The sequence below is a fragment of the Quercus suber genome, unplaced genomic scaffold (genome assembly GCF_002906115.3).
Source record: "Quercus suber isolate HL8 unplaced genomic scaffold, Cork oak 2.0 scaffold_169, whole genome shotgun sequence".
Classification (NCBI taxonomy): domain Eukaryota; kingdom Viridiplantae; phylum Streptophyta; class Magnoliopsida; order Fagales; family Fagaceae; genus Quercus; species Quercus suber.
The window spans coordinates 678,793-691,152 of record NW_027069629.1 but is presented as its reverse complement, the minus strand read 5'-3'; the positions used below and the strand labels follow the sequence as shown (position 1 = coordinate 691,152).

General features: G+C 35.0%; 1 pseudogene; it reads right to left on the bottom strand.

Moving 5' to 3' along the window:
* Positions 1–2,695: 2,695 nt before the first annotated feature.
* LOC111986247 (UDP-glucose iridoid glucosyltransferase-like) lies at positions 2,696–3,766 on the bottom strand (annotated as a pseudogene).
* Between the last annotated feature and the right edge of the window lie 8,594 nt (positions 3,767–12,360).

The window sequence follows — 12,360 nt, the reverse complement described above, 5'->3', positions numbered from 1 at the left end:
AAAATTTAAAGGAGCACAGTTTGGAAATCAGAATTCAGATTGAAAACTATAATGGATATAAAATCATGATATCCCCTCAGGTTCAGGCAGGTTTTCATATCCACATGTGACGGCCACTTCTAGTATTTTCACCATAAACATGGAAAATGAGGAATATACCCAAAGCCTACAACACATTAAAATGAGGAGCAACTGTAAAAAAATTAAAAAAAAATAAAAAAATAAAAAAAATAAAAGGATTTTTGCTCGGAAATTTCTTCAACTTTGTAAAAAAAAAAAAAGGGGGTTTTTGCTTAACCAATTCCATGGTTAAGCAAGAACCGAATTTGGAAGAAAGAATTTTAAATAGAAACCACTTTGGAAGAAGAAATTTTAAAACCCAATTTAGAACCCTAGATTTCAAAGATTAAAAAGCAAAAAGGGTTTTGATCTACCTGCAATGGCTGAACAGAGGAACAATAATCCTGATCTTCCTCGGCTCGGTTTGCATGCATGATCAAATCCTAGTTACCTCAAGTGAAGAGAAGCACATTGCACGATGGGAGTAAGTGAGTCTTGTTGCCACAACTGAACAGAGGAGCTATCTTCCTCAGCTCGGTTTGCATGCACGATGGGAGTGAGTGAGTGAGTGATTTTTGGGAGTGATAGTGTGTGATTTTTGGTGAGCAAGCCGGATGGGAGTTTTGGGAGTGAGAGTGAGTTTTGAGAGTGAGAGTGTTTTGATCTGAGTGGGAGTGAGTTTTTTACCTATTTTTGTGTTAGAGTAATGGTGAGGGAGAGGTAGGCACACGACACATAAACAGAGACAAGCACAGGTGGGCAAAGTGTCAAAAAATTTGAACCACAGGTAGGCACATAGAATTAGGGGCAAACCACAGGTGGGCAAGTTATAATTATCCCTAATAATAATAATAACTCAACTCAGCAAAACAAAAAACAAAAACTAAACAAAAACACTCCCATACTTCGCATAGAAATCACAACTCTTCTACAAATGAAAAATTATCACTCCATGTGCGCCTTTGGTTTTGTAACCATAATGATCACATGCCATACTTAAATAATGAAATAAATCCTAATCAAGCAAATGTAAAAATATTTCTATCATTAAATAACAGACTTCTTCAATTAGAAAATTTTACTAAATTATAAATTTTTCATGTGTTAGAACCTCTTTTCCTCTCCCTTGTACGTGTGTGTGTTTGTTTCTCAAAAATAAAAAAATAAAAATAAAAATTATAAACTTTTCAACTTTTCTCAGATAGCTTGTAGCTGTCAAATCTAAATGATATATATTGTTAGGTCCGATTATGAAAGAAATTTAAAATTTACAAGCTAGGTTTTCTCTAAACTTGTTTAAAGGAATCTCTTTCAATACACAATAATTTATAAGACTGTCTTAATATATTATTTAAACAAGTTGCAAAAATAATTAAAATATCATTTGACTGAAGTATTAGAAAAATAAGAGGAAAAAAAAAATAAAATATGAGATTAAATCAAACAAACCAAGTGCAAAATGGAGGAGAAAAAACCTATCGATGGTAAGAGTTGCCCTAAGAAGTGATTTTCGCCCCACTAGATGCAATTTAACCTTGGTGCAAAATGGCTCCGGCAATCACCCCTCAGGATTCAGCACCAAGCTTTTGTTGTATGCAATCACATACCAAAGCTTTGAACTCCTGTTAATGCCCAAAAGAATAAAGGAACTCGTGATAGAGAGAGAAAACAGAGTGGGAATTTTTGGATTGATCGTTATTTTTTTTTTTTTTTTTTTTTTTTGAGAGGGAAAAAGCCTCCGTTTATGTATGAGCTGTTGAGGATGAGTCAGGCCGGCAGCGGTAAATAGAGAGGTGAAAGTTTGAGAGAGTGAGCTTGAGAGATGAGAGCTTGAGCTTGAGTTTTAGATGAGAGCTTGAGAGTGACACAGAGAGAGCACGGTGAGAATAAAAGAAAGTAAAAAAATAAACCAAGTAATATTATTTTAATCCGGGTTGGAATAATATATATATATATATATATTCTTTTTTTAGCTCTCAACTACAGTGCACACCCCTAGATAGATGTGCACTGTAGCAATGAAGTTAAAAAAAATAGGTATAGCTCCACTGCTGTGTGGCTGTTTTTGGTGTTTTGGTGGAGCTAAAATAGCTATATAGTTATTTAGCTCCACTGTTGCAAGTGCTCTTATATAGTCCTTGCCATAGCTTGAGTGGTAATACTATATCAGATATGATGGACCAGCTAGGATGCTAAATCGTTTTGAACTGTAATCATTATTGTCATTTACAAATTATTATGTATGTATACATTTTTTTTTTACAAAACATAGGATATAGTTTTTGCCCCTCTTATACCAAAATGAATTTAAATATATTCCATTATTTAAATTTATTCTTGTCTTAGAGGAAACAAAGAAAAAAAGCTTCAATATTTTTCGGAGGTTTATTATTATTATTTATTATTTATTATTATTATTATTATTTAAGTCCAGCTAAATGGTTTTCACAATTTGGTACTAAAATGATATAATATTAAATTAAACGACTTTACTTTAAAAATGTTGGCTTCTTTATTAAATCATAGATAATATAACCATAAACATGCCAAAACTATGCTTAAATAATTATTTCAATTGCCAAATAGTAGGTTGAAGAAATGTAATTCTAAAAATATTTGAAGAGAAGCTTTTTACTTAAAATGACATGATCATCTCTACCAACTTGTTCAACGCATCACTAGAGGAACCATCTTCTTTAATGCAAATATCAACTTTCTCTTTCAAATTCTTGGCTCTTTCCCTCATAGCTTCCCCTTCTTTATCTACCATTAGTCTTCTTATAGCTTTCTCAACCTCACCCCTCACCAATTCATTCTCCAATTCCAAATCCACCCTCCATACATGGCTTACATACCTTGCATTCACTCTCTGGTCTTCAAAACATGGTTTGCATATCATTGGAATCCCTTCATAAATGCTTTCAAGGGTGTAATTCCAACCACAGTGGCTCAAAAACCCTCCCATTGAGCTGTGCGCCAAAGCTTCCTTCTGTGGTGCCCAGTTCACAATGCAACGTCTCTCTCCAACAGTTTCTTTGAAAATTTGAGATAGTACTTTGTTGTTTGAACCATTAATTGAATGCCATTTCAGCTATCTCTTTTTCATCCATGGATGCTATGCTTCCCAAGCTTACGTATATAACTTAGTTTTTAGTTTGCTTTCCTAGCCATGCCATGCAGCTAGTGTCTTCTTTCAATAAGCTACTATAGGGCGAGGCTGGACCATATTTGTGCATAGGACCAATGGGAAAGTTTGGAACCTGGCATTGTTGTTGAATACGTGCCAATGATGACCGTTCAAGGCAATCCATGGTATTCCAATTGATTGCTGACGAAGATGCCCTCATTTTGTAGGGATCATTCATTCGTAATGAAAAATTTTCAAGATTTCTATTCAAGGGAAAGGGTAGATCTTTAAACTTGAGTGGATGAAGGTTAGGAACTAGGTCCACTGAGACAGAATCTGTAATCCAAATTAAGATTTGTTAGTTTTAGTAATTTTTTGGTAAAAGCATGTTGGGCATTGTTATGGTCACACTACAAAAAACTAGACCTATTGTGGCGTTTTTTTATAAATGCTGATATAGGCATATCTATAGCTGCGTTCAGAGAGTCTTATAGTGGTGTTTTAAAAAAGTGGGTCTATAGCAATATTTCCAAGGGCCTATAGCAGCATTTTTAAAATGCCACTATAGGTACTGGCCATTTTTTATTTTAGTGTATATATATATATATATATTTTTAATAAGAGCTAGAGGAGAAAAAAGACTACTATAGGCCATTGTAAGAGTAGGACCTATAGTGGCATATGAAAAAAAAAAAAAAAAAAAAAGCTCTCTCATGTTAATCTCAAAGCTCTCTCAATCCCTCTCTCATGCTGCCACCGATTTGTCCCCGGAGATCAAAAAAATGCTGACCCACGTTGCTGATATCACTTTGCCGCCGATCCTATATAAATTGGTTTGTGAAATATGGGGTTTTGTTCATTGTTCTTTGAGTTTTGTGTTTGATTTCTCAGAAATATAGGAAAATATGTGTTGAGTTTTGTGTTTGATTGCATATGGGTGCCGAAAATCTGGGTTGGAGTTTATATTTGGTTTCAACTTATAAGAAAATCATGTTCAATGTCTATTTGTTTTGTAAATTTTTGGCGCATGTGTTTGTATTTTTGTAAATCTGAGTGATATATTTACAAGGTTAATGTAAGAAAAGAAAAGATTTTTTTTTTTGTTGTTGTTGTTGTTGTTGAGTTCTTCATGTTCAAAATATTGATGCTTTCAAATTTTAAAATTAAATTTTCAATTTTTAAAAATAAAAAACTTTTGATTACCAAAATTAATTTTTGATAATCAATTTTTTTTTTTGGTTGGTGGTTTTTGCCTATAGTGGCGTTTGTAGAATGCCACTATAGAGTGAGTCTATAGTGGCGTTCTAAAATGCTGCTATAGCCTTTATTTTATTTTAAATTGGTCTATAGTGGCATTTGCAAACGCTACTATAGGGTAGACCTATAGTGATGGTACAATAGTGGCATTTGTAAATGCCACTATAGCAAATAATGCTATAGCCCAAATGGCCTATAGTGGCGTTTTTAGTACCTATATTGGTGTTTCACAAACGCTTTGTAGTGTCATTTTAGACATATGCCATAGCTGAATTAGTTGTGGTTGCTCTAGGAATTTTTTTCCAACGTAGTTATTAAGAGATTTGAATTGTACAAAATCTTGTTAGTAAAATGAGGAGTTTGAATATATTAACATTACAAAAAAAAAAAAAAAAAAAAAATGCAAAAATGAAAAAGAAACACACACACACACACACACACACACACACAATGTCACGCCCTAAACCTACAAGGGTTTAGAGCATGAGAAAGACATCTCAAAAGTACTTGCAAATTTTTCTTTTTTGACAATTAAAACCAAATAAATCATATCAAGTACCAATACCAAGAACGATCATAATAATTTCATTAAATATACTCCCAAAGTAAGTCAGAGCTCTATGTAATAATTATAAGGATTATTGGCTGCAAAAGAATGGAGGTCTGAATAAATACAATTAAATATTAATAACTTGTCCCATCAGTGAAAATAAAGTCATAACCACTATAATATACAAAAGAATGAGTCAAGTCTACTTTATGATGTACATCATCTAAATATCTGCATTACAAAAGTTCAGCTTCCATCAGTAGTTAGTCTAACTACTGCTAGCCTCCAAAAGTTGTCTCAAATGGATTATTGCATACTTTGAAAAGTTTATAAAATAATGAGATGAGACAAAGCCCAGTAAGTAGTATAATTAATGGGGGTGGGGAAAATGCAAGTTCATGATAATGAGCATTTTACAAACATGCTATAATTTGGGAATTTCCATTTGAATTCTGCAAAATAAATTTCCTTAACATCATGACAAGAAAGATAAACATATTGTAGCACCAAGCTTGCCAAAGTAGCTATGAAACTACATATTAGTCAATGTGAGCCGTAAGTATATCCAATAACATTTCAAAACTAGAAACCTCACCCAAGGCCACATGATAAGGTCATCACACAGATGGGATAATCACCAATATCATGGCACAATGGCAAATCCACATCAAAAGCTCACAAGTTAATATATTTGAAATATACAGCTCACTTCCAAGTAGTTTCATAAAATATTTCAATAACCAAATATCCATAATATTCTCAAAATCCTCAAAACCATTTCTTGTCATAAGTATTTTGCATAAATTTCCCAAATAATACAAGCTAAGATAAAGCATCTTTAGAATTTGCAAATAATGCAATAAATTCATAAAATCCATTCCCAAGAATTTTATAAAAGTTGCTTATCTTTTCTATGCTGACAAATCATGCATTCCCCATTTGCATTACCAAATATGATGCACTTTTCATAAATAGTCATATATAATAGTGTCACAACACAACACTTTTAAGAAAACATATATCCATATATAATTTTCTAAAATATGTTTGACCCAAAAAAACATTTATGTAACATGGTTATTTTCCAAATATCCTATTAAAAAGCTACTTACCTCGCAACCCTCCAAAAGCCTAATTCTCCAAGCCCCAAAGGAGATTAGCTAGGACCTAAATATTACCAAACAACCCTGTTAGGGACATATTTTATGTAATTAGCTAATCTTTTGATAAAATGCACTTTACTTGTAGTTGGGTAGATTTAGGATGGGTTTAAGACTTCAAGAAACATGTTGTTTAAGTCAAGTGTTAAAGCCATAAAGATCTGACCAAGAAACAAGTGAAGAAGGACTGTTCATTAAAGCTCAATAGCAATCTCGAAAGAAAGACTTCTATCGAGATTTAAAGTTGAAGCTCGACAGAAGTTGTTTCTATCGAGACATACGAAATCAGAATTCCAGATCTGATTTTCGGCCCATGTTTGTATATTTGTATAGGGTTTCTTCTCTTACAACTTTAGACATATATAAGGATTATTTTAAAGGTCGTCGCACATGCAAAAAGTGCCCTAATTCATTATGCTCTCTGAAGAAGCTACTACATCTTTATGCCAAGGGTTTTGTGACCAAGGAGCTTCTTAATCTTCATTGTTGATGAACTGAAGAACTTTGCAGCCAACAACCTCTTCAAGTTGCTGGAGTTAGTCACGTATTAGGATCCGTGCACATTGGTTAGTCATGTATTGGGATTAGTGCATCAAGGGAAAGGGAAAGATTGTCGCTACAATACATGTCAAATTGGGTATTGGGGTAAGGGTTCAATTGTAAGTTGGTATTTCGAGATAGAACAAAGTGTTTGGTACTATTCCTTATACTTGTAACTGCTTGTGATTGATAATAGTGGATTTTTGGGAGTGGTGACCTTAAAATCACATGGTAGGATTTTGCTACGGTAGTTTTCCCCATTCGTAAACAAATCACCTGTGTTAAATTTATTTTTTGTTACATTTAGATAATTTGGTGATTTGTTTGTACTGCCATGTAATTTCATGAAATTTGATCTAATTAATTAACTTGGGTAATTAATTAATTAATTGCAAGTGGTCAATTCATTTTAACCCAACAAGTGGTAGCAGAGCAGGCACACTCTGATTAGGTTTTAATTTTTGCTGTGTGATTCATTGACCCCTGTTTTTCATGGATAGAGGATAGTATCTTATTATACCTCCTTTATTTGATGACACTAACTTTGCATACTAAAAAGTACGCATGAGAGCTTTCTTACAGTCTTTAGATGAAAAGGTTTTGGAAGTTATGGAAATTGGCTGGGTGATGCCAAAGGAAGCGTCGACTGATCGGGATGAGACCAAGATCAAAGCGGCAAACTTCAACAACAGAGCATTGAATGCCCTATTCAGTGCAGTGACCAATGAGGAGTTCAATAAAATATCATCAACTGAAACTGCAAAGGAAGCATGGACTATCCTCTAGACACCCTATGAAGGGACTAAGGCTGTTAAGGATTCAAAGCTCCAAAGGCTCATAAGTAGCTTTGAGGAGATAAAGATGAAGGAGGATGAGATGCTTGATGATTTCTATGCCAAGCTAAAGGACATAGTGAACTTATCATTCAATCTTAGTGATCATATTCCTGAGCCCAAGATTATGAGAAAGGTGCTTAGATCTTTCCCTGAGAGATTTTATGCCAAGATAATAGTGATTGAAGAATCAAAAGACATTGACATTATTCCTTTGACTGAGCTGATTAGCAACTTGCAAACCTATGAATTGGGTTTGACTAGACTTGGGAAAGGAACCAAAAGTAAGAATATGGCACTGAAGGCCAAAAGTAATGAGACTGATGAGTCTTCAGATGATGAAGATTCCAAGATAAAGTCCTACATCACTAGGCAGTTCAAGAAGTTCATGAAAAAGTGCTAATGTGAAAGGTTTTGACAAGGACCGTAAGCAATCCAGTTCTTCTCCATTTAAAAATCAAGGTAGAGGGAAGAAGGATGCTGAGGATGGCGGTCAGTATACTATTCCCTTTGGATCAAAGTGCTTTGGATGTTAAGGTTTTGGACATATGAAACAAGAATGTCCAACATATCTCAAGTCGATTGAGAAAAGCAAGACTCTTACTGCTACCTTGAGTGGTACCGAGCCTGAAACTGAGTTAGATGATAGTGATGACGAGGGAATCTTGAGTGCTTTCACTGCTATAGTGGATCCTATTAAGGGGATTGTAGAAGTAGTGGATGAAGAAAAGGACTTGGTGGAATCCAAGTTTGAGAAGATCGATGAACATGATGACATCCATACAGATTATGCAAAGTCATACAAGGTATCTGAAAAGCATGAGAAGTTGTATAGGCTGTCTACTAAGAAGCTTAGGGAAGTGGAGCTAGAACGAGAGGAGCTATCCACAAAGGTTGATGAAGCCAATCAAACCATTGGAGCACTGAGGTTCGAGAACAACTTCTTGGCTGAAAGAACCAAGAAGCTTGAAGTAGAGTTGTTCCAAGTTCGAGCTTAGTTGGAGAGGACTTCCAGTGCAAAGCTAGACGAAATGCTGAACCTCTAGAAATTAGCTTTTGACAGAACTGGCTTGGGGTATAAACTCTCTAACTCTTCTCATATTGCCTCCTCTAGTAAGATTGTTTTTGTCTCACCTGCTAATAATGAAAATCTTGAGAAAAATGAAACTAAAACTGAAATAGCTAGTGAGAACAATCTAGACAAAGACAAATCTATTCTAGAAGCACACCTTAAGATAGAGAAGAAAGAGACTAGAAACTCTAAGAGCAATAAGGCTAAAAATAAGAAGTCTTAACCAAAGTATCCACATTTTTGTCATCACTGTGGAGCTTTAGGACACATTGGTCCAAATTGCTATAAGTGGTTAACCACTCAACAGAGCAATAGTGTGTTATCATCTGGTGGTCAAGGTCAGATTCCACCATCTTTGGGTCATCTTGGAGATCTTTTTAAGGCCCTCATGTTTCTTTCGAACTTGAATGGTTTCAATTCTTCCCCCTCACCTCTGGAACAAAGGTTTAGTTCTAGGAATGGATCTTCCTCCAAAACCAAAGTTTGGAAAGAAAAAGGCTCAAAGTGATTCAGTCACTTTTTTTTTCTCTCTCTCCCTTTATGTTTTTGCATTACTTGTTTGTTTTGCTTTCTTGGTTTTGAGTCAGTATAGTTTTATGCTTTGTATGTTTACATGTTTTTGTTTGTTTGTTTTTAGTTTTTTTTTTTTAAATAAAAATAAAAATAAAAATTGAAAAATCAGAAAAATACAAAAACGGTGTGTGTTTGTGTATATTGGTACTTGTGTACCTTGGATGGCCTTTGAAAGAAAGTTTCTTAACTTTGTATCTCTTATAGCTTAGATGAGAATCTCAATGCAGAACTAAGCAAGTGAATTTTGTAGCTCATGTTTGTGATGCGTACGATTAAGATTATCTCTTATATCTCATGCTCATATCACTCTTTTTGGCTGGAAGGACTAGAAAATCCTAAGAGAAAGGCATAAATAACCATTTCACCACTAAAGCCCGCCAATCATGTATAACATCTGTATGCTCTAGCATTGCAAAATTGTGATATTTTTGGCTTACATAATTGGGTATTTATTTTCTCTCTATATGTGCCTTGGAATGTTCCAAAAAAAAAAAAAATGCAAAGAACATGAAAAGCAAAAAGATCAAAATGCTTTTAAAAATTGTTGTAAGCGTGTTTCTAGGAGATGTGATAGTTATATGATGTATCTTAAAGGTGATAGTCTCGATCAAATGGTTATGATTGTGTGTGAAGTGTATTAGATCACCTCATATCTTGAATCTTCATAATATGAGAAAATTGTGCACTCTTGCTATGTTTCACATACAATGCGCAAACTCTTTGCTACTTTTGATATATGTGCAGATACAATGTGATTTGGCCATCACAAGGAATACGCGTTAATATATGCTCACTAAACTGTCTTAACTCGTTTTTAAAATATAAAACTAGTTAGACTTGTTTAGTGTGTGTGTGTGTGTTTGGATCTATGTATACTTTGCATATATGTTGAGAGATGTTTTGAGAGCTTAATATGTTGCTTAGGATCTCTAGTTGAGTATCTTGCTTGTATTTATCCCTTTGTGTTTTTCCTCCTTGAAAAACTTCTTTTTCTTCAAGCTTGACAACTCCTTGATAGATTCCTTTCTATTGAGCTTTTCTTTCTCCTTTCTCCATAGATCCTTGATAGATTCTCGATCCATCAAGATTTCTGGGTTTCTTCTCGGTAGAATCTTGATAGCTTCTTAACCCATCAAGATTTTTGGGTTCCTACTCAACACATTCTCGATAGCATCTTCGATCCATCAAGCCAATTTTCTGTGCTCTCTGTCTGCTTGATAGATTATCAATCCATCGAGACACTCTTTTTGCCATCGACAGATTCTCGATAGCACCTCGACAGATTGATTTTTATTGAGATTTAAAGCTCGACAGATTTTCGATAGAAACCTCGATCCATCGAGTTGTGTTTTCTATTTAAGGTTGAGGCGAGATTTCTTTTTTCATTCTCTCATCTCTTCCTCGATATATTTTCTTTCTCTCTCGATCCAAACACTTTTCTAACACTCAAATATCCCCACCCACGTATTTTTCGGCCTTCATTAAGCTCAAATCACTTGGTAAGCATCCTAAATCCTTTCTTTTACATGCATTCATGCATTTCAGACCTAGGTTTTGGGTTTTTTCTGAATTTTTTGGGGTTTTTGGGATTTTTTTTTTTTGTGAAATTGATGGGTTGGGGTTTGTGAAATTGATATCACATGCTCATGCATTGCACTCTAAATGCATTATAACAATGTTTCATGCATTTTCTAGATGTGTGTGATTGATTATTGTTGTTAAGTGCTTTAGGTTTGGATTGGGTGACCCCCATGATGCTTTTATATTCTCTCATGTCACATGTTCATGCATTTTTCATGCATATGTTATTTTCTTATCTACTCTGAACATGTGTTTCGGCTATGTCATGGCACCCAAATAGTGCAAATCTATTCCAGCTCGGAATCCTCATGGTTCCAGGTCACATTCTTCTTCTATTCCTCCTATACCTTCTCATATTTGGTTCCGTGATGAGAAGGCCAAGAAAGACTCCTTTAAGAACTTTCAGGCCCGTGGCATTCATCTGGAACGCCAAGTCATCTTGTCTGATTTCTCCGTCACTATGCTACCTGATGTCATTCAAACTCGGGGATGGGAATCTCTATGTGAGAGACCCGTGCGTAGTCTCGTTGTGTTTATACAGGAGTTCTACTCCAACATACACAACATTGATACCTTTGTGCCACAGTTCGCTGTGCAATTTATAGGTACACGTATAGTAGTTACCCCGATTCTTATTGTCGAGGTAGTACGTGTTCCTAGGGTAGCGCATCTTGACTTCCATGGCTGTAATCATCTACTGAATGTGTCCAGAGATAAGTTTATCTCTCACTTTTGTGAGACTCCTTCCATCTGGGGTGGTAAGCACAACATCCCATGCTTAGATTTTGCAAAAGGCCCGAGATTCTTTAACATGGTGATGACATTCACTCTCACACCATTGTCTCATTGTAACTCCATCACTAAGCCTCGTGCTTGTTTTCTTCTTTCTTTGACAGAGGATCTTACCATTGACTTTCCCTCTCACTTCATTACATTTATTCTAGATGTGTATTTGGGTACCGCGACTCGTGATAAGCTCATCTTTCCTTCAGCTATCATGTGGATCCTTCAGCACTTCTCCATTCCCATTCCTCTTTCTCCTCTCTTCACCATCATGAGTGCTATACGCGCTAGTTTTGTCTGACAGAGCGAGGCCCAGCTTCGACCGAAGCGGCCACAAGTGGAGACGATCGATCTTGCAAAGTTTTTCAAGAGTTTATAGTAGGGATAGATTTACTTTGTAATACAATAAGTGGTTATGAGTTTAGTGATTTAAGACCTCTCTCATGATTATTTGTTTTGTTGTGGTTTTGTCACGGTTTGCCAAAGGGGGACATTATTATGGACATATTTTATGTAATTGGATAATCCTTTAACAAAATGCACTTTACTTGTAATTGGGTAGATCTAGGATGGGTTTAAGACTTCAAGAAACATGTTGTTCAAGTCAAGTGTTAAAGCCATGAAGATTTAACCAAGAAACAATTGAAGAAGAGCTGTTCATTAAAGCTCGACAGCAATCTTGACAAAAAGACTTCTATCGAGATTTAAAATCGAAGCTCGACACAAGCTATTTCTATCAAGACTTATGAAATCAAAAATTCCAGATCTAATTTTTGGCCCATGTTTGTATATTTGTATAAGGTTTCTTTTCTCACAATCCTATA